Consider the following 24,496-nt stretch of genomic DNA (forward strand, 5'->3'; position numbering starts at 1 on the left):
CCAATTACAGCAGGATTTGCTGGCTCACCATGACAGCCCTCCTCGACGTGCAGCGAAACACAACGCACCCCTTATTTGCTGCTTTTTCCTCCTCTTCACTGCAAAGTCAATCCAGTGCCAGGGTGCTGTTACCTCCAGGTTACAGAGCCCAGCTCAAAGCCAGGCAGGAGTGGACGTGTGCCACTTTGGAATATTCACTTCTTTGGCCTTGGAAGCCCATTTAGAAATTCATCTAACACAAAGTAGGCCCATATGCATCCTGGGCTGCATCAAAAGATGTGTTGCCAGCGGAGTCCAGAGAGGTAATTCTTCCACTTTACTCTGCTCTGGTGAGACCTCACCTGGAGTATTGTGTGCAGGTCTGGAGCCCTCAGTATAGGAAAGGCATGGACCTGATGGAGTGGGTCCAGAGGAGGGCCACAAGGATGATCAGGGGGTTGGAGCACCTCTGCTACGAGGACAGGCTGAGGGAGCTGGGGTTGTTCAGCCTGGAGAAGAGGAGGCTCCGGGGAGACCTAATAGCAGCCTTCCAGTACCTGAAGGGGGCTACAGGAAGGCTGGGGAGAGCCTGTTTAGAAAGGCCTGCAGTAACAGGACGAGAGGCAATGGCTTGAAGCTGGAGGGGAACAGATTTAGATTGGAGATTAGGAGAAAGTTCTTTACTGTGAGGGTGGTGGAGCACTGGAACAGGTTGCCCAGGGAGGTGGTTGAGGCCCCTTCCCTGGAGATATTCAAGGAGAGGCTCGACGAGGCCCTGGGGAACCTGGTCTAGTTGGGGGTGTCCCTGCTGACTGCGGGGGGGTCGGACTAGATGACTTTTGGAGGTCCCTTCCAACCTGGGCAATTCTATGATTCTATGATATTCAGGTGCACAGCAGGAACCTGGAGCAAAGGGAGAGGGCACTTCAGCGTGAATCTCTGTGCATCCCACGGAGAGAGGCTATGGAGGGACACTGCAGGACTGCACAAGTGTCACTAAGCCTGTCAAAATAACACAACTTCGCCTTTTGGTTGGGTGTTTGCTTCCTCCTGCCATCCACAGAAAAATATTTTCTCCTTGAGAAATAAATATCCAAAAGGCTAAGTTGCACTCTGAGTCTTGGATGGTGAGGGTCTCGGATGGTACCCTCCAGGAGGCTCCCTGAGAAAGGCCAACGCGGTGCACCATGGAAACGATTGTTCAAAATGATGCAGGCATTAATACCCAAACTCCACAAAAGATTCCACCAATGGCAGTTACAGAGTATTCCACTCAAAATGCTTTTTGATTATTTTTTTTTTGGTGAGAAAAAAAAAAATATTTCACCAGACAAGCAGGAATGTCCTACTTAAAATCCAGATTGCAAAAGATCTCACCCCATAAGAGTTGCCCCTGCTCATAAATCGAGTCACAAACCATCTTCTGTCTTTGCTTCCTTAGAAGGTGGTTTCAGAAACACTGCCCTAACATTCTCTGCCTTAATTTTCTACCTTGTATATTTACACCCACTTTACATCTGTCTGTTCTTGTACCAACAGTGTCCTTCAGCTTGAATAATGCTTTTCCCCCACTTCTCCTTGCAATGTGTTCAGGCTATTCCCTTTCTCCTTTTCTCCCTTCCCAACCTCCATTCCACCATGCTGGGAAAGGAAGAAAGCCAAGCACCGGACCACCTCCACCTCCCCTCATGGCAGAAGAGCTCCTGCCTGAACCAAGGACGGGTGCTGAGCTCTCCCTCAGCATGGGGCCATGCAGGAGGCATCAGGCCACCACGTGGAGAAACCCTGAGCTCTCCCCACTCCTGCACAGATACGCTCAGAAACCGAGCCCCTCATTTCCTTGACTCGAGCGCTTTCAAGTTGCTGCAGTAAGTGAAATTCAATGATGCTTTCTCTCTCTTTAATGCACTCCAAGAGAAGCGCACGTAGGGATGGAGCTGGAAAGGAGAAGGAAATGGGGTGATGGGGGGGGTCGAGCCTGCCTGTCCCTTTGGATTTCAGAAATGTTAAACACGACCCAAAGAGAAGACGTTTCCAGGGCTTGGAAGAGGGGACATACAGCTCAGCGAGGTGACACATACTTGGATCCAAAAGCTGCTCTGCAAGCGGAGCCTCCTTTTCTCCAGAGAGCTGCCTGCTGCATTCAGAGAGGCCATACATTAAACCTCCTCGGGCAGCATCAGACCTTCCTTCTCTCCAAAACACCCACCCCCCGAGAAATAGGGCTCTTGCTCAGCTGAACTCCCCAGCATCTTCCTGAGATCCCACCAGCTCTCCAAGCCATGCACCACTGCTATCCTGCTCCCCCAGAGCAATGTGTCCGTCAGACAGCAGTTACTGAGCCTGGTATGAAACCACGAGGAAAGCGGGAGGGAGTGCCAAAAAACTGGAACCTGAGAAAGTTTGAGGAAACTAATGTTTTATGGCCCATCAGTCAATATTTGGCCATTTTCTAGAGAAAGATGATGCCGCCTTCAAGAAAACCAAATTTCTCCTTTTGATGATGGAGCGAGCCTTCGCCAGAACTGTGAAAACACACCATTTGTGAGATGGTGACATTATAAACTTGTTCCACCCTTGGGAATGGTTCAATCTGGGGAAAAGCAGGGTTTCAGCCTTGATTAATGAGTTTTGAAACCCCAGCCAGACTCATGTGCAAGCCGAGGAAGGGAAGGGACCTCCAGCCAGCTCTGCCCACCAGTACAAAACCCAGCACGAGGGAGCTGCTAAGGGGCTCCAACACCCCTGTCCTCCACATCTCCACCTGCATCTCCACTCTCACCGAGCCAGAACCAGGTCACTGGCTGCATCCCCCAGGTCATCAAAGAATCACAGAACGGTTTGGGTTCAAAGGGACCTAAAAGCCCATCCAGTTCCAACCCCCTGCCCTGGGCAGGTCCTCCTCCCTCTAGAAGACCAGGTTGCTCCAAGCCCCCTCCAACCTGGCCTTGAACCCCTCCAGGGATGGGGCAGCCACAGCTTCTCTGGGCAACCTGGGCCAGGCTCTCACCACCCTCAGAGTGAAAAATTTCATCCTGAGATCTGATCGAAATCTCCCCTCTTCCAGCTTGTAGCCATTACCCCTTGTCCTGTCACTACATGTCCTTGTAAAAAGTCCATCCCCAGTTTTCTTGTAGGCTCCCTTCAGATACTAGAAACCTATAAGGTCTCCCCAGAGCTTTCTCTTCTCCAGGCTGAACCCCCCCAACTCTCTCAGCCTGTCCTCACAGCAGAGGGGCTCCAGCCCTCTGATCATTAATGGAATTAATTTTCATGAGCAAGAGCAGCTCAGCAGCCTGCAAGGGAGAGCCCACCCCTCCAGCGTCCACCTTCCCCCCTCGTAGGAGCCTGTGTCCTGCCGTGGTGCAGCAGCACCCCAGGGGCCAGGACCAACCACCTCCCAGCACCAAAAGGCACCTCTTTCCCAGTGGGACCAGTCCCTGCTACCTGTGCTAGCCAAAGCAAACCAGACCTGGGCATCTCAGCTGCAGGGGTGCCTGCAGGACGCTGCCTCTCACCACCAGCTTTTGACAGTTTTGATTCTCCAAAAATACAACTTAGACCTTAATTCTTTTTCTTATTTTTCTCCAGTTGTGATATATATTAAAAAAAAAATAATAATAAAAAATCAGGGCTGGTATTATTTTGCCAGAGCTATCAATCAGGCAAGGAGCGAGCAGGGCTTTTTGTTCTTCCTTTCTTTCTCTGTCTTTCTTTCTTTTTAATGCTTGTTATATCTCTGCTACATACTTCCTCTCCACACAGAAATATCCCTTCAAAGCTTGATATTATTGAGCAGCTTTCAACCATGCCCAGCAGAGCCATGTATTCTCTGCATTTGTCTGGCCTTTGTTTCTAGGAATGAAATACCAATGGCTGAACAGTGTGACTTCATTTCACTCCTTCATTCCAATACTTGTTCTATTTCTATCCCACTGGGTCAAACTCACCTATTGTGAGACCTCACCGATTTCAATTACATCAGGGATTAATTTGTTCCATTGCGTTGAAGCTGTTAATACAATCCTGGCTGGCTCTAGATGAGAAAAGGCACGGTGGAGACCTCCCTCGCAGGCAGTGTGTTTAACAGCGGTCTTGATCTTCAGTTTTGTTCAGCGGTGGGGTTTTTTTGTTGTTTTTTTTTCCCCCTTCCCTTTGTGCCCCTTTGCCCCTCTTTTCACAATCTTCTCCTTCCTTTCTAAATTGCCCTTATCAGAACTGGGTGGTCCTTCTGACTTCCACTGCGACTGGCAAAACGTTGCCTCTTCCAAAACCGCTGCCCGGGGCTTGCGAGGGAGGTCGGTGCTGGAAGGAAGGTCTGACCCGAAGGCTCCTGACACCACGCTCCAGCTTTGGCACCTCTTCTCCCCCAGGATGATTTCCAAGGGTCACTGCAGGTCCCCGTGCACCCAGATGGATCTCAGTTCTGCAGCTCTGGCCATGGGCCAACCCTCAATCCACCAAGGTGTCCAGGGAAAAACTCAAGAGGATACTCCGTGTAGCAGATGGACACACCAAAATGCAAATTTGTCAAGTAACCCTGGTTATCCTTTCTGGGGTTCCCAAACTGGGACACATGATCATGACAGAGCTTTAAAATGTCCAGCCCTGTGGACTCGTAAGACATCTGTGATACCAGCCTAAGGTAATCTCAGCAATCCTGACTCCAGGCTGTCATTTATCCACGTGATTTTGTCTCAGGAAGACTTAGGGCCCACACGGGTACAAAGCAGTTTAGCTTTCCTTGAGTGCTACAACTCTGTCCCACTGCTTTTCCATTTAAAAAAAAATCCAACCGTATCTTAGTGAAAATACATTTTTAGAAAATAGTGTGATGATTCCAGAATAGTAATAATAGGAGTTTCAAAAAGATAAGTAGGTGAAAAAATAGAGGCTATTAAAAAAACCCCAAACAAACAGCTCAACAAACAGATGCCTCCTTTTTACATATTGAAATATGTTAAATTTCCACAGTGGTTTCCTGAGCCACCCGCTCAGGTCTCATCCCCTCTGTGCCATGTATTCCTTGAAGAGCACTGCCTTGTAACTACACAGCCTGGACCTGGACAGCACACAATCATGGCAACCCAAACCTTGGTGCCATCAGAAACCCTTGCACCCGCCCAGGACCATGACCTCACTGGACGTACGTTGCTCTGGACACGTCCTACCATGCAGATCAAACCCACACTGAGACACACAACCCACCCAGAGAAGACAGGAACCGCTCTGGAGGATGTGTTACACTACAACAGCCTTCACAACAGTCCTGATCTGCAAAAATCACTGCTGACACAAGCCCTAAGCTTTCCAAAATATTCCCCTTTACTGTCGAAATCTCCTGCTGTGGTTTCTCCCTCTATGGTTTTGCTGGGGAAGAGTTAAGCTCCCATCGTTGCCACTTTACCACAGCTATTTCCAACACCATTGAGTTCAATGAGGGCAAAACAAACCCCAAAACAATTCCCCCCCCCCTTCCCACCATGCCTCCCCAAAGGGTGCACTGTGCTCAGGGGGAAGCTTCAATATTCATTAATTCCCCAAACCAGTGGCAACGTCCTTCAGGCTTCACATGGGCCATGTGTCCATGACCCAGGGTCCCTGCACGGCTCCGTGCTACTGCCACCACTAGCACCAGGACGTGTATGTCTTTCAGAAGTAGCTTCATGGCTGTGTCCCTCCTCACAGCTTGGGTGTCCCGGCAAAGAAAAGTGCAGCAAGGCTTTGTAGAAGAGTTCCAAGCCACCTCGGTGAGACCATAGATCCACAAAGCCAGCAGTTGGATTCAGGGAGTGTGACATGCTATAACCACCTTCACTACCTTAACACACACCAAAAAAAAAAAGGTTTCTTTGTGGAGAAAACACTCCTGCTGAAATAAACTGCCCTGATATGCAGGAATTTAAGCCATTCAAACCAAGGAAAGTAGTTGTCTGACAGTGTTTTTGAGCAGTGGAAACAGGAATTCAGGAAACAAAACCTTGAGAGGAAACCGTAAGGTCTCTCCAGCCCAAAACACACCAAAAGCAAACCAAACCCAATCCCCGAGAAGGCAGCAGAGCAGTAACCCATCTCTGAGCAGACATCACCCGCACACCGAGCCACCGAGGAGGTCCCTTGTGAAGCAGAACCAACAGCAGCAACCAACCTTCTCCCCAACAACTTAAAAGCCTTTACCCAAAGCACAGGGAGCTCTGCGATGGTGAGAAACAAGGGTGAGGGGGCTGTCCCTCCCCTGTCCCCAGGATGCTGCTGGCCCAGCACAGTTTGTCCCCATGGCCCTCCATTCCTTGCCCCGTATCACACCCAGCACTGGAGGAGCCCAGCTTGGCCACGACAGTTGGGTTGCAGCAGAGACCAGGGTTGTCCTCCCAACAGGGTGCTCCTGGGCCAAAAGCTGCAGGTAGCCCACCAAAAATACTTAGCAGCAATTTGTTCCTCTCTTCAAACAAGATCTGAGCCCAATTACTGAAAAACCCACCAGGTTCAAAGCACTCCTGACTTTTTCTCTCCTCCTCTCTGTCATCAGCATCTTCCTCCTGGGGCTGCAAGCCCTTTTGGCCATGGCAGCAGGGCAGAGCCCAAAACCCCGAGCCCACTCCCCTGAGACCGGTCAGGGGCTTTCCAAACCCTGGAAAAAGGCAGATTCATTCACCCCTAGAACTTACAACATCATTTTAAAGCACGGGCCCATCAGGTCTAAGGTAACATCTCTGGCTCTTCTGCTTGAAGCCCAGCCAGGACCTCCATGAAAACAGGAGCAAAAGCACAAGACATGGGAAATCCAGGCGATACTCAGGAAAACATTGCTGTCAGGAGGAGACAGAAGATCACCAGAGACCCATCTCCTCGTAAAAGAAACAAACATTTGCAGTGGCAGCACCGCAGCACCAATCCGATGTTTACCCTGGTCGCTCCTTTCATCCCGGTCCCCTGACATCGTCCAAGGAACACACAGATCCCGGCTCCCACTGCAGAAAAGCAACTCCCTCTAGGGTAAAACATGGCAACTGCCGAGCAGCGCACACGAGTTCAGGGCAGGATTTCCAAAACACCTTTTTCCATGGCGTTTGCAAAGAAAACAGAGCTGTGGCTAACAACTGTCGCCCTGGAGAGTAGCTCCCAAGCACTGGTCTCACGTGGAAGGTGGCTTTCTCCAGAAGTACACAGCTGATTCAGCAGAGATGCCTGGAGACCCAATCGTACTATCCCCTGCCACTTTTGCTCTGTCCAGTTTCCTCTCTGGAAACCTTTTACTAAGCTCCAACTGGTCCCGCTCCTGCTTCTTCTGGCGAAAGAACACCTAGTGACCCGACACGGGAAGGGTGCCAAGGGGAAGGGGACCTCCTCAGGTGTCACTGATCACTCAGCCCACTATCTGGCAGCCTCTACGGAGGGTTGGGATGTAAGAAAATGGTTGTGACCAAGGACAGGGAAGTTAATCCATCTAACAATGACTGCAGGCCCGTCGGGGGATTTACTGAGATTGCGGGAGTCCTTCTGCTGGGAACGTTTGTGCTGCTGATACCTCACTTCTGCCTCACATTCATTCCCACTAGCCTGTCTCCAGTGTTTTCGTGCCTGCTTTTAGGACTGGCTGACATCAGCTGGTTGACACCCCAGATTCCTCCCACCCTACCTTTAAAGTTTGCCTTCATCTTTCACCCGAGCATCTCCTTTGCTCCCAGCGTCTCCAGCAGCACCGCTCTGAAGGGAGATGTTTGCAGGTCAGCAGAGAGTATCAAATCCATGTTATGGAAACTATGGAAACTACCAAAACATCACTGGAAACCACAGTAGCCTCAATGGTTACGTGTCTCCTGAATACCAGCCTGCTGACATTAGTGATGGAGGGGGAAAAGTCGTGTCTCTCTGGGCTGAGCTCTATTTCAGAGCCTGATTACGACACCTGATAGAGATGCCCCTGCCTGGGGGGAGCCTCTCTCCAGGCTCTTCATCCTGACGCAGTGAAATGAAGCCTGTGACAGCAGGGCTGGTGTTGCTGGACGTGGCTGACACACGACAGCATTACGAGGGGTCGCTGTGGACCTGCCCTTCCCCAACCACCAGGCTGAGCCGAAGCTTTTAGTGCCGAAACAGGAAAAGGAGCTGTACGTGAAGAATACCTCTGCAAACTTCAAGATACGATTCAGAGAGACGCTGACTTCTCCTCAGGTCTAAAAAACCCAAGAAAATACCAACCACCACTGGGCATTTCCTTTTCTCCTCCCAGTTCCCGCTCATCAGGGATGCTGGCAATATGTAATGACATATTCTCTGTCCTCAGACTTCACCCACCGCATCCAAATGGTCGATCGGACCAGCCCTGGTTTGGGATACTGCTGGGAGGGCCAGGGACACAATCCTTACTTTTTAAAAAGCAAAGCTCACGTCTGTATCAAAACCCAGAATTCACAGAAAGGGGACAGAGGGGACATACGATTCACCTGCCCTGTTCACGCAGGGGCCCACGCTGACTTCTCCTCAGGTCTAAAAAACCCAAGAAAATACCAACCACCACTGGGCATTTCCTTTTCTCCTCCCAGTTCCCGCTCATCAGGGATGCTGGCAATATGTAATGACATATTCTCTGTCCTCAGACTTCACCCACCGCATCCAAATGGTCGATCGGACCAGCCCTGGTTTGGGATACTGCTGGGAGGGCCAGGGACACAATCCTTACTTTTTAAAAAGCAAAGCTCATGTCTGTATCAAACCCCAGAAGTCACAGAAAGGGGACAGAGGGGACATAAGATTCACCAGGGATGCTCGGTGCTGCCACAGGGAAGGCTTAGGTTTGGAAATGACGTTGGAGGGAACTGGGACAACAACAGCACAGCACAATCCAGCAGGAGACCAGCTGCCAGGAACAAGCCACTGGAACTCTCTGAACCCACTGGGACTTGTTAAAGGCAAGGTCCTGGGGTAATAAGCGTGGAGGAAGCGCAGTCAGGGTGAAAAAGTGGAGCAGGTCAGCAAATTACCTAAAAATAAATGGCAATTTGTGAAATCACAGCTGCTCAAGACGAGCAGCCCCGTGTCCTTCAAAGAGCTTTTCCCCATTTCAGTTGCACACTTGGCCAACACGCTGCTGACGAGTTTCCTTTTCCCCTCCCCAAATTACCATGACCAAGCACCTGCAATATTAGAGCTGTTCCTCCAAGTTCTCTTCCCGTGTACGTGAAAAACATCTTGATTTACAAAAGTTTTGCAAGCTATTTCTGGAACAGAGCTTTCCAGAGATTATTTTGATCAGTAATTCACTTATTTGAAACAAAAGATGCAAAATTTCCTTCGCCTTTGCAAGGGAGATCTTTTCTTTTGATCTTGCTTTATGCTTTGCTTGCCTTGCAAAGCCTATTTCATGAACTGTAAGGCAGGATGGAGCTCTCTGGATGTCCTCTGAACCCCAAATGTATCACCACAGGAGCTCTGTTGATGCAGGAGGTGGACAGAACCAAATTTCAATTGAAAATGTGCTACTTAAAGTAAATCTCTTAAAATCAACTTACCCGGGAAGACCCATTTTTATTTAGCAAAATTCAGCTATTAACATCAACTCATCATTAACAACAACCTTTTCCATTTCCTATAATTTCTCCACGTTTCTACCTGAAACCATGCTATGGAACTTCCAGGAACGGCCAGCAAAGCCTGATTTCATGCAGAAAACTTCCCCAACGTAAGACCAAGATGTTGAAAAATGGCTTAGAAGTTCACATTCAGTGAAGAAAACGTATGGCCACCTCCAAAAGCTTCAAGGGAAACCAGAAGAGACGGGAACCACCTCTGTCTCAGTGTCGGCACCCAAGATGCTCCTCATCAAGCCTGCAGAGAAGTTGCCAACCCTTTCCCCCCACGCCCTGCCAAAGGTGGGCAGCAAACCAAGGACTTAAAGGAGGGAAGCACCGAAGCTGGGCATCCCCTGCACCCAGCCTGAAGGCGTGTTTGAGGAGCTGCATTCCCACACCTCCCAATTCACTGATGCCCTCCCCAAAACGATGCTCCTGTACCATCACTGCTGCCTTCAGCCCGCCGCAGACTGCCATGCAGAGTGGCTACACGTGGTGACAGGCTGCAAGACCTGCTGGCACCCTCCTGGTGATGGGAAAAATCACTTTGGAGCAGCAGACAGCAATTCTGCTTAAAGAAGTCACCCCCGATGCAAACCCCAGCCTGCTGTCTTGGGCTGACCGGCTCTGACAGCGTTTCCACCCTGACTTATCAACTCCAGGAGAGCCCACAAAACCCATCAGCCATTAAGAGGGAGCAATAAAATAAAATAAAAAAAGAAATATCTCGCTTGGGTTGGTCTGTAAAGGCTCTTCCTCCACCGCAGCCAGCCATCAACTCGTACCTGCCAACAGCCACGAAACTTCTCCTTCCCCAAAAAGTTCTTTGAAACACATTCTCGAGCCCTATTATCTCTGCTGTTTATACCGCACTCCTTCCATTATCGAGAAATCTCCCAGTAATTTATAAGCCCACAAGCTCCTGCGCTAACAGGGCAATAAATCACATTTATATACCCCGTCACCTACTGTTCGGAGGGCCGCGGTGCCGAGCGGCCACGGGGCTGGGCAGAGGGAGGTGGCAGGGAGTAGCCACTGCTTTCCCCAAACCCTCCACCCTCCGCAGCGCACGAGTTGTTTGGAGGAAAAAGTAGTTTTGCTCCACGTTGGCCAGACTTTTATTTTGTTTTAAGTATCCAGAGAGGATTGCAGCCTGTGTCCCACCTCACTGTGTTTTCCCCATCCGACACCAACACAAGCACACAAAAGAGGTTGTTTTTTTTTTTCCTTTTTACAAAATCAACCCGAAGGAGGAGGATGTTTTTGGCTATTTTCCTCGAGGAAAGAGGTTGCCCATCTAATAATCCCTAAATGGGCAGTGGGTTGTTGGGCTTTCATGTGTGCCTCTGAGCCTCCCCTCGCCGTGCCAGGTCGCTGGTTTGCTTTTCCACGGAGTTGCAAAACCCCTGAATAACAAGGTTTGTGCATGGAAGTGCTGACACAAACCTTAACTACAGCATCCTGAACATGATACCAGAATAAGGACGCTCCCTGTGTGGCCCAGCCTATGGATAAATAAAGCATTTCAGCAGCCAGCGCCGACAGATCATAAACCTCCACGAGCATAAATACCAACAACAACCCAAAAAGATTAGAGGGCTTACGGGTGAGGCAGGCTGGGATGATTTAGAGTTGGGGTGGAAGGGTCATTATTGCTGAATAGGTGGGGGCGAGCGGGCCAAAGAAATCAATAAACCATTCTGCTCCCAGGGAAGGAAGGGGCCACGCTAATTGTGCAAACACACATTTTCCGTTTGAGGCTGGAGATGTCGGGCTCACCCAACAGGGATGGATACAGGGAACTCACACCCTCTCACTGAGAGACGAGGGCTTCTCCCCAAGACACGTGCCCCAGGAGCTCCATCACTCACCAAAACACCTCACTGGGTCCAACCCACTGCTGGAGGCACCTTCGAACGAATGCAGACCCAGGCAACGTTCATCTCCAGCTCCATTCAGTTCATTTTTTATGAAGTTAATAAAGAGTTGGCATAAGGATCTCAGCTGCTTTCAGCATCACCTACAAGCCAGAGCTTTTCCAGTTCTAGCACCGTACAACCAACCCACAGGTCCTGCCTGCTCTGGTCATCTTCAGGCACCGAAGACAAGCTGTGGGACCAACTTCACCCCTGACAAAATAGCCACGTTTACAAGTTGCCACACTTGCATTGGAGGTGGCCCCAGAATTAGCTACAACAGATCACTGCATCCTACAGCAAGGACAGACCCAAAGCTTTGCAGCCAGGTTTCCTGGAACAAGCCATTTCTCTTTTGCTTCTTTCCTCCTTCAGTTGCCCCCCTTTCCCAATTCTTCTGCCTTTTTTCCCCACTTTCTTTCTAGGGAATTCCCAATTCTTCTACCTTTTCACCCCCCCCTTTCTTTCTAGGGAACTGAGCAATGACAAAAGGCACCAGCCTCGGAGAGCAAAGCCCACTTGTAAACAGAATAAATACACACTACACAAATAAATAACTATTTGTACCTAATGGGCCAACATCACCTAAGAGCCCACCTTTGGGACATACCACAGGAGGTCGGTCAGGGAACCATGAGACAGGGGTAATACTGGTTATTTCCATGAAGAAACCCAAGCTCACCAGCACACACAGGTGCAAACGTTGATGATCTTCATTCCCAGTTAACCACAACTGTGAGCTGATGCTGGTGGTAAAAGCACAAGAACCTGCTCTGGTCCCTCTGAGCGAGCCAGTCTCCTCCTCTGCTGCCTTTCCAAAGATATTTAAAGAAAACACTCTTTATATCAATTAATAAAATACCTCAAAACCTGCCCGGGTCATGTCCAACCTACTGCCTGCAGTAAATGGATTTCAACTTCACTTGGGATCTTGAGAGCTTTTAAAAATCAGTAATTTCAGCTTCCCTCCAGAAATAAATTCCTCCAGGGTTTCACTGCAAAAATATTCCTAGAAACGGACAATTCTGCTGCTCACGTACTAAAGACTGCACACACACACACACAAAAAATATCAGATTAATATTGAGCCTTATCAAAAGTATGGCATAAACCATGTGTTGAATTTAATCCAAACCCAACTGTCAATCTGCCGTCAGGATCTGATATAACAAACAAGTGAGCCCAGGGCCAGAAATGAAAAGCAGGGTTTGCTTTCTATTAGAAGATTTGTACTGATCTCTGTTAGCTGCATTCCCGCACGGAAATCTTTACACTGCAAATGCTGGACAAATAGGATTTCTTATCTTTCTGCTTTCTTGCGTTAGGGAAAAGTTTCATTTGGTTTTAATTAATTTAGATTGCAGGTTTCCCATTTTCAGGGAACAAGTCTCAACAGCTTCAAAAAATAAATCCTTTTTGAAACATTTTAAATCGGGGGAAAAAAAGAAAAAGGGGTGTTACAATCTCTAGGGCACCTTCCAAAGGTTGGGCTGCTACATCCCCACACAGCTCACGGGTACCAGGGAGAGCCCAACACGCTTTGCTGCATCCATCATCAGCCCCCAGCAATGGGAAAAAATGCTGCTGGGGGGAAATCCAGGCCAGCTGTGGGCAAAGAGGGAAAGGAGACCTTGTGACATGAAGCTCCCCAGCAGTGGGGAAAAAAAATGCTTCTGGGGGGAAATCCAGGCCAGCTGTGGGCAAAGAGGGAAAGGAGACCTTGTGACATGAAGCTGGAGATTCCCCAAAAGCCCTTTCTCCTGAGCACGGGGATGCTACAAAGCGCTGTGCCACGGTCCAGACATCCCCATCCCCCTGCTCTCTGAGCATCATTTGGCAGGGGGACCTGCTGGAGCGGGCCAGAGCCTCACAGCCCCAGTTAGTGCCAACGAAAGAGTAGGAACAGTTCCCTGTTTGGTCTGGGAACACCTATAGCTCCCATTATGGTCTGGGAATGCCTATAGGTCCCCACCTCTCCGGGCCTGGCACGCAGCTGAGAGCAGCTTTGCCAGCTCAGCTCAGAGTTAGCACAGATTTTTCTGCAGCAGCGAGACCTCCCGACTCATCCTGCTGCTCTCCAGCTCCTTGGCACGGGGGGTGATGGTGCACGCTGGGGAAAGCAGGTGCCCAGAGAGAAATGAAAACCGGGCAAAGAAATCCCGTTTTCTTGTTTGCTAAACTCAAACAGCAATTAAATTCCTATTCCCTACTCTCTCAACATAAACAGCACGAAAGCAAGCCCTCTGCCTCTCTGGCAAACCATCCCCATGTGTTTGCTCCCTCTCCAAATTAATAAACACAGCCTGGCCAAGGCCAGAGCTGGAGACACATCACGATGCTCATGGGGTGAGGAGCAAGGACCATGCTCTAGGGGGGCCTCAGGGCCAGCCCAGTCCTGTCCCCAGCCCCACCAGTGCTTTGGTGGCTCAGCTGCACCTATTTGGGTTGGGGGGGCAATCCCAGCAAAGGGATCCTTTCCCAAAGGAGTGGAGGAGGGACCCCATTCCCCACCTCCATGTCTGCAGGCATCTGCGCATCCCTAAAAACTCAGCCCTGTGATTCAGCCATCAATTTTGCCACAAATTGGTCAAGTTTGGCTTGGAGAGAACTCAGAAGAGTTCTCTCACAGAGCCTGAGATACAGCTGTTAATAAAAATTAAATACTCAAAATAAATACACAATATAACCAGGGTGGACACTCGGTGCCTGCCCCAGCTGAGCTGCCCTCTCTTCTCCCTTCCAGCCTGGACAAACCAGCTTTGCTGATCACCAAAAACCCTGATGGAGAAACATGCCTGCTCCCTTTTGCACTGCAAAGCTTTCCATCCCCAACTGCCCACGCTTAGGTTGGCTTGTCCCACAGCAGAACACCTCACACGGACCTTCCCATCTAATTTTAGGTGAAGTTTGCAGAAGAACCGCCCGTTCCCCGGGATAAAACCACCCCGCGTCCGCGGCATGGAGCGTTATTCCTGTAAAAGGCCCCAGCAATCAGAGCTGCTGGTTTTTCCTATCGATCGCCGGGGGGCTGTTTGCTATTCTGATCTCAGCTGGTCGGAAGTCTCCCCAATCACCGCAAGGTCGTGACCAGGGGGTCAGAAACCTGCACTACATACATCATAATTTATTTTACAGATAATCAATACCGCACTCGCGCCGGGCCATCTTACAGTACAGCCTCACGTGGAGGCACTGATGCTACTCCTACAGGATGGTAACCTCACGGCCTGGCAGCTTAAGGGGGTCAACGTGACAGGCTGAGAGAGCTGGGGTTGTTCAGCCGCCCGTTCCCCGGGATAAAACCACCCCGCGTCCGCGGCATGGAGCGTTATTCCTGTAAAAGGCCCCAGCAATCAGAGCTGCTGGTTTTTCCTATCGATCGCCGGGGGGCTGTTTGCTATTCTGATCTCAGCTGGTCGGAAGTCTCCCCAATCACCGCAAGGTCGTGACCAGGGGGTCAGAAACCTGCACTACATACATCATAATTTATTTTACAGATAATCAATACCGCACTCGCGCCGGGCCATCTTACAGTACAGCCTCACGTGGAGGGACTGATGCTACTCCTACAGGATGGTAACCTCACGGCCTGGCAGCTTAAGGGGGTCAACGTGACAGGCTGAGAGAGCTGGGGTTGTTCAGCCTGGAGAAGAGAAGGCTCTGGGGAGACCTTAGAGCATCCTTCCAATATCTGAAGGGGCTACAGAAGAGATGGGGAGGGACCCTTTGTCAGGAAGTGCAGTGACAGGACAAGGGGTAATGGTTTTAAATTGGAAGAGGAGAGATTTAGATTAGATATCAGAAATAAATTCTTTGCTGTGAGGGTGGTGAGAGCCTGGCCCAGGTTGCCCAGAGAAGCTGTGGCTGCCCCATCCCTGGAGGGGTTCAAGGCCAGGCTGCATGGGGCTTGGAACAACCTGGTCTTCTAGTGGGAGGTGTCCCTGCCCAGGGCAGGGGGTTGGAACTTGATGATCTTTAAGGTCCCTTCCAACCCAAACCATTCTATGATTCTGTGAAAATCAGCTTTCCTTTTCCAGTTGGAAATCCTGGCTGGAAGCAGAGCACGCACCCCACTCGCTGTTGGTCTGTACCTTCGTATAACTGAGTCATGGTTTGAATCCAACTTGGGAAGATAAATATTAGTATGTGCTCAGGTTTATATCTGACAGTTTGGCAGGAGAAGCCCCAGGAGCAGCAGGGGCAGTGGACTGCCCAGGGTTTGGAAGGAAGGAGGTGACCCCAGTCCCACCTGCGGGTGAGCGCAGCACGCCAGACCAGCCCTCCCTTCACGTGGACTCACAGCAACAGAGAAGCAGCAGAACACCCTTCCATCAATACTATCCTTCATCCCATTTTCTAACTTATATCCCCCAAGGGCTTCCCATCCCACCAGCCATGCCCAGGGTTACGCTACGAGCCCAGTGATTTACCAGGCTGGCCACTGCTCCCTGCTTCTTTTCTGTTAATTCTGGCTATCTGCAGAAGGGTAGCTCAGGGTATTCCAAAAGATACAGCAGCTTTTTAACAAGCTGTCCTTAAAAACGATGCCAAAGATAGTATTTTAGCAGAAAAGAAAGGGATTTGAAATATGCAGCAGGAGAAAAAGGAACTGAGAGGAATAAAGAGTGCTGGAAATACCTTGTAGGAAGAGGAACCCCTTATTAATTAATTAAATTGCTACATTCTGGTACTTGTATCCGTGAATGTGCAGTTCCTGGGGACCTTCACCAAGATTTAGCATCCATCCATCTCAATGTGATTTGGATGATAAAACATTAAGAGAGGAACCACAGGGCACAGCCTGCCACCCTGCTTCTCCTCAGTGCCACCCCCTTGCTGTTTGCAGGATGGGGTCCCTCAGCCTGGGGGGTCAGCAAGCCCCAGCACCCCCCCGCCTGCCCCAGTGAAGCCAGGAGAGCACGGCCTCACCTCCCACCTCACCATGGGGTGAGCCCAAGGGTCTGATTCTGCCCCATCTTCCATCACCCCTGGCCAGATGATGGGGAACAGTCTGGTTCCCCACCACCCGCTTTTTATCCCACTTCACCTTGTCCCCCCCCAAAGCAGGGGCTGTGATGACCCACCACCGGAGCATCACACCTTCCCCCTTGGGAAGGTGGGCTCAATGGACACACACTCAGCTACAGCCACAGAGCAGCACCACACCGAGACAGGGGGATGCTCTTAGATGCTCTTATTGCACTCGAAGGTCAATATGCTAAAGGCATTTTGGATTTCCCAGCAGCACAGCCCCTCTTCCGCTGGTTGGGGCAGAATAAAGCAGACAAACCTCAGGAAAAATCAAATCCTTGCCACGAGCAGGGTCTAAGCAGAATTTGATGCTGTGCCTGGGGAGGATGGGCTGTCACTATGTGGAAAACACTGCCCCGTAGCCTGAAATCCAGGAGTTTTGGGGGCAAAACAGGCAGGGAGATGTGGAAGCGTGGTGGGGGGAGCCCAGCCCTGCATCCAAGGGAGCCGACGAGCCCGGTGCCGGGGGCATGAACCCCCCAGCCAAGCAGGGAAGATTGGCACATGGGCTCCCACCCACCGCAGCCCCCGACACAGCGAGGAGCTCACACAAAGGGAAACACACAGACCATGACAGGCTAAGCCTCCTCCTTCCCCTCTTCTCTTCCCCTTTCTTTCTCTTCATGCTACGGCAAGGCTGCTGAATTCCAATAGGAGAATACTTTGGCAGAGCCAGACAGTCTTTTCTATTTTGGTGGGGTGGGTGTTTTGCCTTCTTTTTTTTCTTCCTTACTTTCCCTCCAGCTGCTTCACTGGATGCCTAATCCTCCGTGGACATCTGGAGAGGTACCAGGACACAGAAGCGACACACCAGGTAGCAGAGCTCTGCATAATTTCTAGTTGTACCTGCTGTTATGGCACAACGGGTGATAGAAACAAAAAAAAAACCAGAGGCAATGAAAGAAAAAAAAAATAATAATAATAAGGTCCACATGGAAGCCCCCCTGATCTCAGCAGCAGAGTACAGGATGGTCATGTTTTGCAGCAGAGCATCTTTCTCCAAAGCATCTTGGAGGCTCCTGGCTGCCATCCCCACCAGGGCTGCACACTGGGCTCACGGGCAGGAGGGTGTTTAGGTCCCTCTCTGTGCCCAAGGCTTGGGGTGACCTTCCCCAGCCCCCCCAGGACCACAGCAGTCCACAGAGAGCCCAGGCAAAGGCCTTGGCAGCTGGTATCCATCCTCACATACCCCCTTTCCCAGGCACCAACAGCAGCCACTCCTATTTTTCCCTTCTTAAATCACAGCGTTCCCTGAACATATTTTTCACCTGCTGTTATCACAACGGATACCTAAAGTGTCCATATCTGGGGAAAATCAAAACAAAAGCAGCTATTGCTCAGCAAGGAGAGGAGAGAGCGCGACAGGGGTTTTCCCAGCTTCTAAGAAAAGGAAGAGACCCATAAAAATGCTCCGAAGGATCCAGGAAGTAGCTTTATAGATCCAACAAGAATGATTTTCAGCCCCAGGGGAGTCTTTATCTTGAGCTCAGACTCCCACAGTGGAGGGAGATACCCGCTCGCCCGGCTGACCAGGCTTTAGTGCTATCAGCTTACAGCAAAATCAAATATTCTGAGTGGCCACCTGAGTCCCCCTGCTGCTGCTCATCCTACCTGAGCCCCCAGCAGCACCCCCCCGGCCTTTCCTTCACCGAAGGGCCTGTCACCAGCTGCATCACCACCTCCCAAATGCACCCGCAGGGCTTGGGAAGCTTCACCCTTCATCCTGCTGTTCTCTTTCCTGCCTCAAAATGCTACGGCCAAGCTGCTCTACGAGCAGAAAATGAGCAGGGTTTGAGTGGGCACATCCCTCCTGTGAAACCCAGCCCGGCTCCAAGCCCAGCATCACTACCCTCTGCCCACCCTTGGGCACACCAAGTGCAACAAGAAAAGCAAACCAGAAATTAAATATAACAGCCAAAACCCACCCAACTATCTCAAACAGGGGAAACCTGAATCCTGCACCTACTGTACCCTTCTATGAGCTCTCCTCAACACCGCTCAAGTGCTTTGGGAGACCTTATAGCGGCCTTTCAATACCTGAAGGGTGCCTGTAGAAGAGCTGGGGAGGGACTCTTTGCCAGGAAGGGTAATGATAGGACAAGGGGAAACAGTTTTAAATTGGAAAAAAAAAGATGCAGATTAGATCTCAGGAAGAAATTTTTTACTATGAGGGTGGTGAGACACTGGAAGAGGTTGCCCAGGGAAGTTGTGGATGCCCCATCCCTGGAGGGGTTCAAGACCAGGCTGGATGGGGCCTTGAGCAACCTGGTCTGGTGGGAGGTGTCCCTGCCCATGGCAGGGGGGTTGGAACTCGATGATCTTTGAGGTCCCTTCCAACCCAAACCATTCTATGATTCTATGCTTCTCTGTTTCCAAGGCACCTTGCACCTCTCTGAGCTCTGACAAGGCCAACTGCAGCGCATGCGGGTGTGTGGATCGAAGCCTCCAAGCAGCAGCTCTGCTTTGCTGCCCGTTGCCACAACGCACCTCAAAAATCTCAAGCCTTCAACACGCCAAAGGAGCTCACATTTTGTTTCTGCCTCACTGGGATGGGAATCTGAACACCAGCTTTGTCCTTGCAAACCTTCCTGCTAAACATGTTTGAGGAGTCTCCCAGCAGAGGACCTGTCATAGAATCATTCAGGTTGGAAGAGTCCCTTGGGATCATCGAGTCCAACCATCTCCCCTACTCTACAAAGTCCTCCCCTACACCATGTCCCTCAGCACTGCATCTAAACGTCCCTAAGACACATCCAGGGATGGGGACTCCACCCCCTCCCTGGGCAGCCTGTTCCAATGCCCGACCACTCTCTCTGTGAAAAATTCCTTCCTAATGTCCAGTCTAAACCTCCCCTGTTGGAGCTTGAAGCCATTCCCTCTTGTTCTGTCGTTAATTACCTGTGAGAAGAGACCAGCACCAACCTCTCTACAGCGTCCTTTCAAGTAGTTGTAGAGAGTGATGAGGTCTCCCCTCAGCCTCCTCTTCCTCATACTAAACAGTCAGCACATGGGAGGTCCGGGGGCTGTGGGAAGCCAAGGCAGCGTGTGCCCAGGGCAGGCGGCCACCTTGGGGGGCACAGGATGTCTGCCCTGTGTAGGGCATCTGCATCTGTGTAGGGGCAAGACCCACATCTGCACTCACCCCGTGCTAATCTCAGTCTCGCTCCTCCCACGGGAGAACCAGAGCGTGCATCAGGATGAGGCCACTGCTGCTCTGTGGGGCCAGGCTTCCCTGCTCCAGCCCAGAGGTGTCTCCTCTTCCTCCAACACCCCAAGGTGTCTCCTCTTCCTCCACCAGCCTGAGCTCTCTGGAGACCAGGAGGCAGAAGCAGGACTCAAGGGGCAGCTTCAGGACACGACATTTCATAGACCAGTGCAATGAGTCAGCAGTGGTGGAATAAAAATCCCTTGTGGCAAGCAGCGTGGTGGTTTCCTGGAGAGCAAGAGGGCTTTGAACAGGAACAAACGATGTAATACACAACCAAACCCTGCCTCTGTGGGTCGCAGGCACTGCATCCATCACCACGAGTCCAGCAGCAGCACAGACCCAGAGCCGTGGACCATCTCATCAGCTCCAGCTGATGGGGTCACGCACTTCATCAACGTTGCTGAGCTCCTCCTCCTCTAATTGAATCAGGCTTTGCTTATGCAGCGTCTCTTGTCTTCTCAGGGCCTAATAATGAAGTCAGCTGCTATCAGAAAAATCAACAGAAAACTTCCCAGCCTTTCCCAGAACACCTTTGCTGTATTTTGTCCTTCACGGCGTCGCTTCTTCAACCTGCAGGAGCATGGGGTGGGTATTGCAGCGGGGCAGGAACCACAGCCAGCCACGGGCAGCAAAGCAGAACTCACATCAGACGCTTTCATGGAGGAGCACTACCTTCACCTGAGGAGGTCCAGACACCCTGGTGGAGCAGGAGGCAGGTGCTGGCATGGGGATGCTGTGCCGAGGACTTGGTGGTCCTGGTCCAAGGACTTGGTGGTCCTGGTCCAGGCTGAGCAGAGATGGCAAGCAGAGGATCTCCCAGCCTTGGGGGCCATGGGGCACTGGATCCCTGAGGGGTCTTGGCACGCAGGGGGTCTCTGCGAGGAGCGGAGTGGTTCGATGCATTGAAGAAGGAGCTGCCCCATCCCGGAGTGTGGTCTGCGAGAGCGATGCCCAAGTCCCAGAGCCTCCACACCCCCAGCAGCTTTGGCCACTGTCTCAAGAAAGATGCTTGTGCCAGCCAAGGAGGGCAAGGGCAGGTGGGTGGCCCATCCACAGGGAGGACAGACATGAAAGTAGCCCCAATGGGGCTGCATGGTCCAGCACCTTCGGTGCCAGCCACCAGCGCTGGGCCAGGAGGGTGAGGGCAAGCAAGGACCCTTGGCTCCAACACCGGCAGAAGAGGTGGCCAGGAGCAAGGTGGGCTGGGTTGTGACAAGGACCACGCTCTGGCTTGGTGGTGTCCCCGGTGGGGTGGCAGTGGCCTCAGAAACCTCCCCCGGGGAGGACGGCTGCGGAGGAGCCGCCGGGGAGAGGGGAGGGAGCCGCTCAGCCACGCTCACGCCTCCCACATGTGCTGCGCGCAGCCTCGCCAGACCGCAGGATCTGGCTCACTGAACGTGTGGAAGCAACACTTCGCCGTGTCTCACTTTACAAAGCCCCAAACAATAACTGTCTGTCGCTGCACAGGAGCTTAGGAGAAACATAAGTTGCTATTGGCATGGCGCGAGGCAGCCCTTCCTCTTACACAACACCAGCAGATGTGAAAATAGCCCGGTGCTGCCTTTTAGCGCTCCTCTGACCTCCTGTTTGCTTCTGGATCAGATTCCAAAGCTGGATCTTAACCTACAAGAGCCATAAAAGCAAAGGATTTGGCCCTATCGGGGACCTCTTCATAATCTAAGACAGATGCACTCCATGTAGAACACGCGGAGGTCTATCAGGGCAGGGAAGAAGCTGAGGCAGCACCAGCCTCGGCTCTAGGGCACAGCTGGGACAGCCCGTGCCAGCATCACCCCATGCTCCAGCTGAGGATGTGCTGGAGGTGGTCCAGAAGAGCTGGAAGCTCTTGCAAACCAGGGCAGAACCCAAAAACCTCACATCCTCCTGCTCAGCCTACACCAAAACCTTCTCCAGCCCCCACCTGCGCCCAAGAAGGGGGACCTCTGAGGTCCATGATGTCTCCAACCCTAATGGCCTAAGGGTCACCGGGGCTGGCACAGCATGGGACATCCCAGTCATCTACCCAAAGTGCTCCTAGGGTTTCTTGCCCACGTGAAGAGCAGGGACTGACTCCAAACCCAAAACTGGTCCGGGACTTACGGCGGGGAAAAAGCACGTGGAAGACATTGCTCCTGAAAGTGTGAGAAGGCAGTGGGAGAATTAAACTGAAGGATGCTAAAGATCAGCTACAGAAGGAGAGTTTAGCAACCAGCAGTGAAAGGTCACCCCTAAGAACAACCTGCACGTATAAATTAATCTCTCCAAGGGTATCCAGCGTCCCTGCTGCCACTGTCCCTGCAGCAACCCCAAGCAGCAGAGGAACTTCCCAAGCTGCAAGAGGAGAAAACAAGATGTGGACGTTGCTGCCACGGGGAAAGGGACCGGAGAACGAGATGTTCTCCTCGCAGCCCTGTGAGGTAGAGGGCTGCTCTCATGGCCTTGCTGGTGCTCACCCATCGCCTGTGCTCCAGCAGCTCTCCCCTCTCACCCACCACACGCTATTCCCTGGTGGGAACGTCACCCACCAGCACAGCCCTGGAGGAGTCAGACTCATCCAGGAGTCTAAACCCTGCTCCCAAAAACCCCCATCCCTTCGACTGCCCCATGGGCTGGGGAACATCTCAATGGTGCTGCCACAACCCACCCACGGGTGATGCTACACCCAACGGGATCACCTGTGGGCTTGGGGTCTACAAGAAAGCTTTTAGCCAGCAGTTGAGCTCACATAGCACCTGACTGCAGGCAGCTGGCACCTCCATGCACCCCAGCCTCCATGCACGAGTAACCAATATAAGATACAAAACACCTGAGCTGTGGTATTTTGCCCCAAAATCTCTCCATCTTTGGGGATGGAGGGATTTCTACCTTAGCACACAGAGCCACGGGGTAACAGGCAGCAGCAGAGGAGGGTAATTCTCAGACTAACTCGTGGGACAACCCGCTGGTCATGGCTTGCACGGGAGGGCGAAAGGCAGCCTTAGAACATAATCCATTTCAGGCGCTCTTAAATCTCCCCAATACAACACAGAGCCCTTTAAGCAAAACTAAACAACTTCCTTTAGCCTAAATAAATATTAAACCTAAGTGATGCATTAATTTACTCCAGTTCACCAAAGGCTAACTCCTACCCAAACTGATCATTATAAAAGAAATCCTATAATCCCTCGCTCCCATTCAGGCTCAAAACATGTAATCCCGTGAATAAATCCAGAAAGAAAGTGTAACAAAACGGGCAATAAAAACTTATAGCGTTCACATCTTTTCATCTACCATTAATACTGTAAACACTCACTCGAAGGCCCTTGAGTATGACTAATCTAATGTTTTGGCTCCCAACGCTAATCGCCGAAAGAGCTCGCCTCGCGCCGTAACACCCAGCGAGCTCCGGGGCCCGGGACACCCCCACCCCAAAATCCCACAAAACGCTGCAAAATCAGCACAAAAAGCAGCGAGTACGGTTCTCACAGCGCCAGAGCGCAGAGCTTTTTTTTTTTTTTTGCTTCCCCCCCCCCTTTTTCTTTTTTTTTTTATTATTTTATTGCTTTGGAAGCCTGCGAGCTCCAACTGTATAAATGCCAATAACTTCCCAAGTTTTAAGGCTGCTGAAGTAAGAGATCAGATTTTAGCAAGTGCTTTCCAGGCAGCCAGCCAAACTTTTTCTGATTCACTAAAAGCACCAAAAGGGAGGAGGGGGCGCTGCGAGCCCTGTTATTCCTGGGGCTTGGAAAAAAAACCCAACAAAACACCCAAACACCCACCGCACCGGAGAAATTCAGCAAACGCCTTCCAACCGCAGGGTAATTTACAGCTGCGGATCCTCTCCCTGTGAGGAGGCTGCTCCGCCGAGGGGAGGCTCTGCTGGTGTTAGGTTCAAGATGCAGTTTTCAGAGGGGATGAGATTAAAAAAAAAAAAAAAAACCGCGAGGGGGGATTTTTTTTTGGGAGCAGGGGATGGGGCTGGTTGGGGTTTTTTAGCTGGGCTGGAGGGATGGAGCCTCCTCCCAGGCTGCGGCTGCGCTCGTCGAGGACCATCCCTTAGTGCCACCAGGTATCTACGAGAGGACAAGCAGGTGCAATCCCATCCCAAGCACCGTGTGGGGCCAAGGGGGTGGCACAAGTGGCCCCCCCGGTCCCAATGGGATGGAGCCACCGAGGTGGCACCTGCTCTTCCCAGTCCTGCTGCGGGATGCCCAGCTAAAATCCCCATTCCCAGGGAGGTGCGTGGCCTCGGGGCTGTCAGGGGGGGACAACGGCCACCCCCATGGCACCCCCATCCACCCTCCCCGTTCCTGCGGGCGCCCGGGCTGCAGAGCCCTCGCCGCTCGCTCGGGGTGTTCCTCCAACGGCTTCATTCCTGCCGAGGCAGGATCAAAGGCAGGATCTGACTTGGAAGGCTTTTCTACTGAATAATGGGGAGGGAGCACGCAGCCTCCCTTCTCCTGGCTAGGGCAAGTGGTGTTTTTCAAAAGTATCAGTTTTTTTGGGAGCAAGTTCCCTAGGAGGGGGAATAAAAATTACCAAAAAAAAAAAAAAAGAAGAGAAGGAAAAAGGGAAAAAGAAAAATAATTGGGAGGGCGAGCAGGAGAGAGCGCCTGCTCTTCCAAGGCAAGTGCATCAATCAACATTGTGCAAGGAGGAGAGTCCAGCACTCCCTCTCACATCATTAGCCAGGCTCAGGCACTCCAGAGGATCCCGCTACGGCAGGGCAAGGCTACCGGAGCACCCAGCCCCCACCGGAGCACCCAGCCCGCACCGGGGCACCCAGCCTGCACCAAAAGGGCACCCAAAAA

The 24,496-nt window shown here is 51.5% G+C and overlaps 1 protein-coding gene across 1 annotated transcript in view; it reads right to left on the reverse strand.

Moving 5' to 3' along the window:
- Positions 1–24,496, reverse strand: part of FGF18 (fibroblast growth factor 18) — an 86,644-nt gene that overhangs the window by 61,081 nt on the left and 1,067 nt on the right. The window lies entirely within an intron of this gene.

This window comes from Calidris pugnax, unplaced genomic scaffold (genome assembly GCF_001431845.1).
Source record: "Calidris pugnax isolate Ruff unplaced genomic scaffold, ASM143184v1 scaffold27, whole genome shotgun sequence".
Classification (NCBI taxonomy): Eukaryota; Metazoa; Chordata; class Aves; order Charadriiformes; family Scolopacidae; genus Calidris; species Calidris pugnax.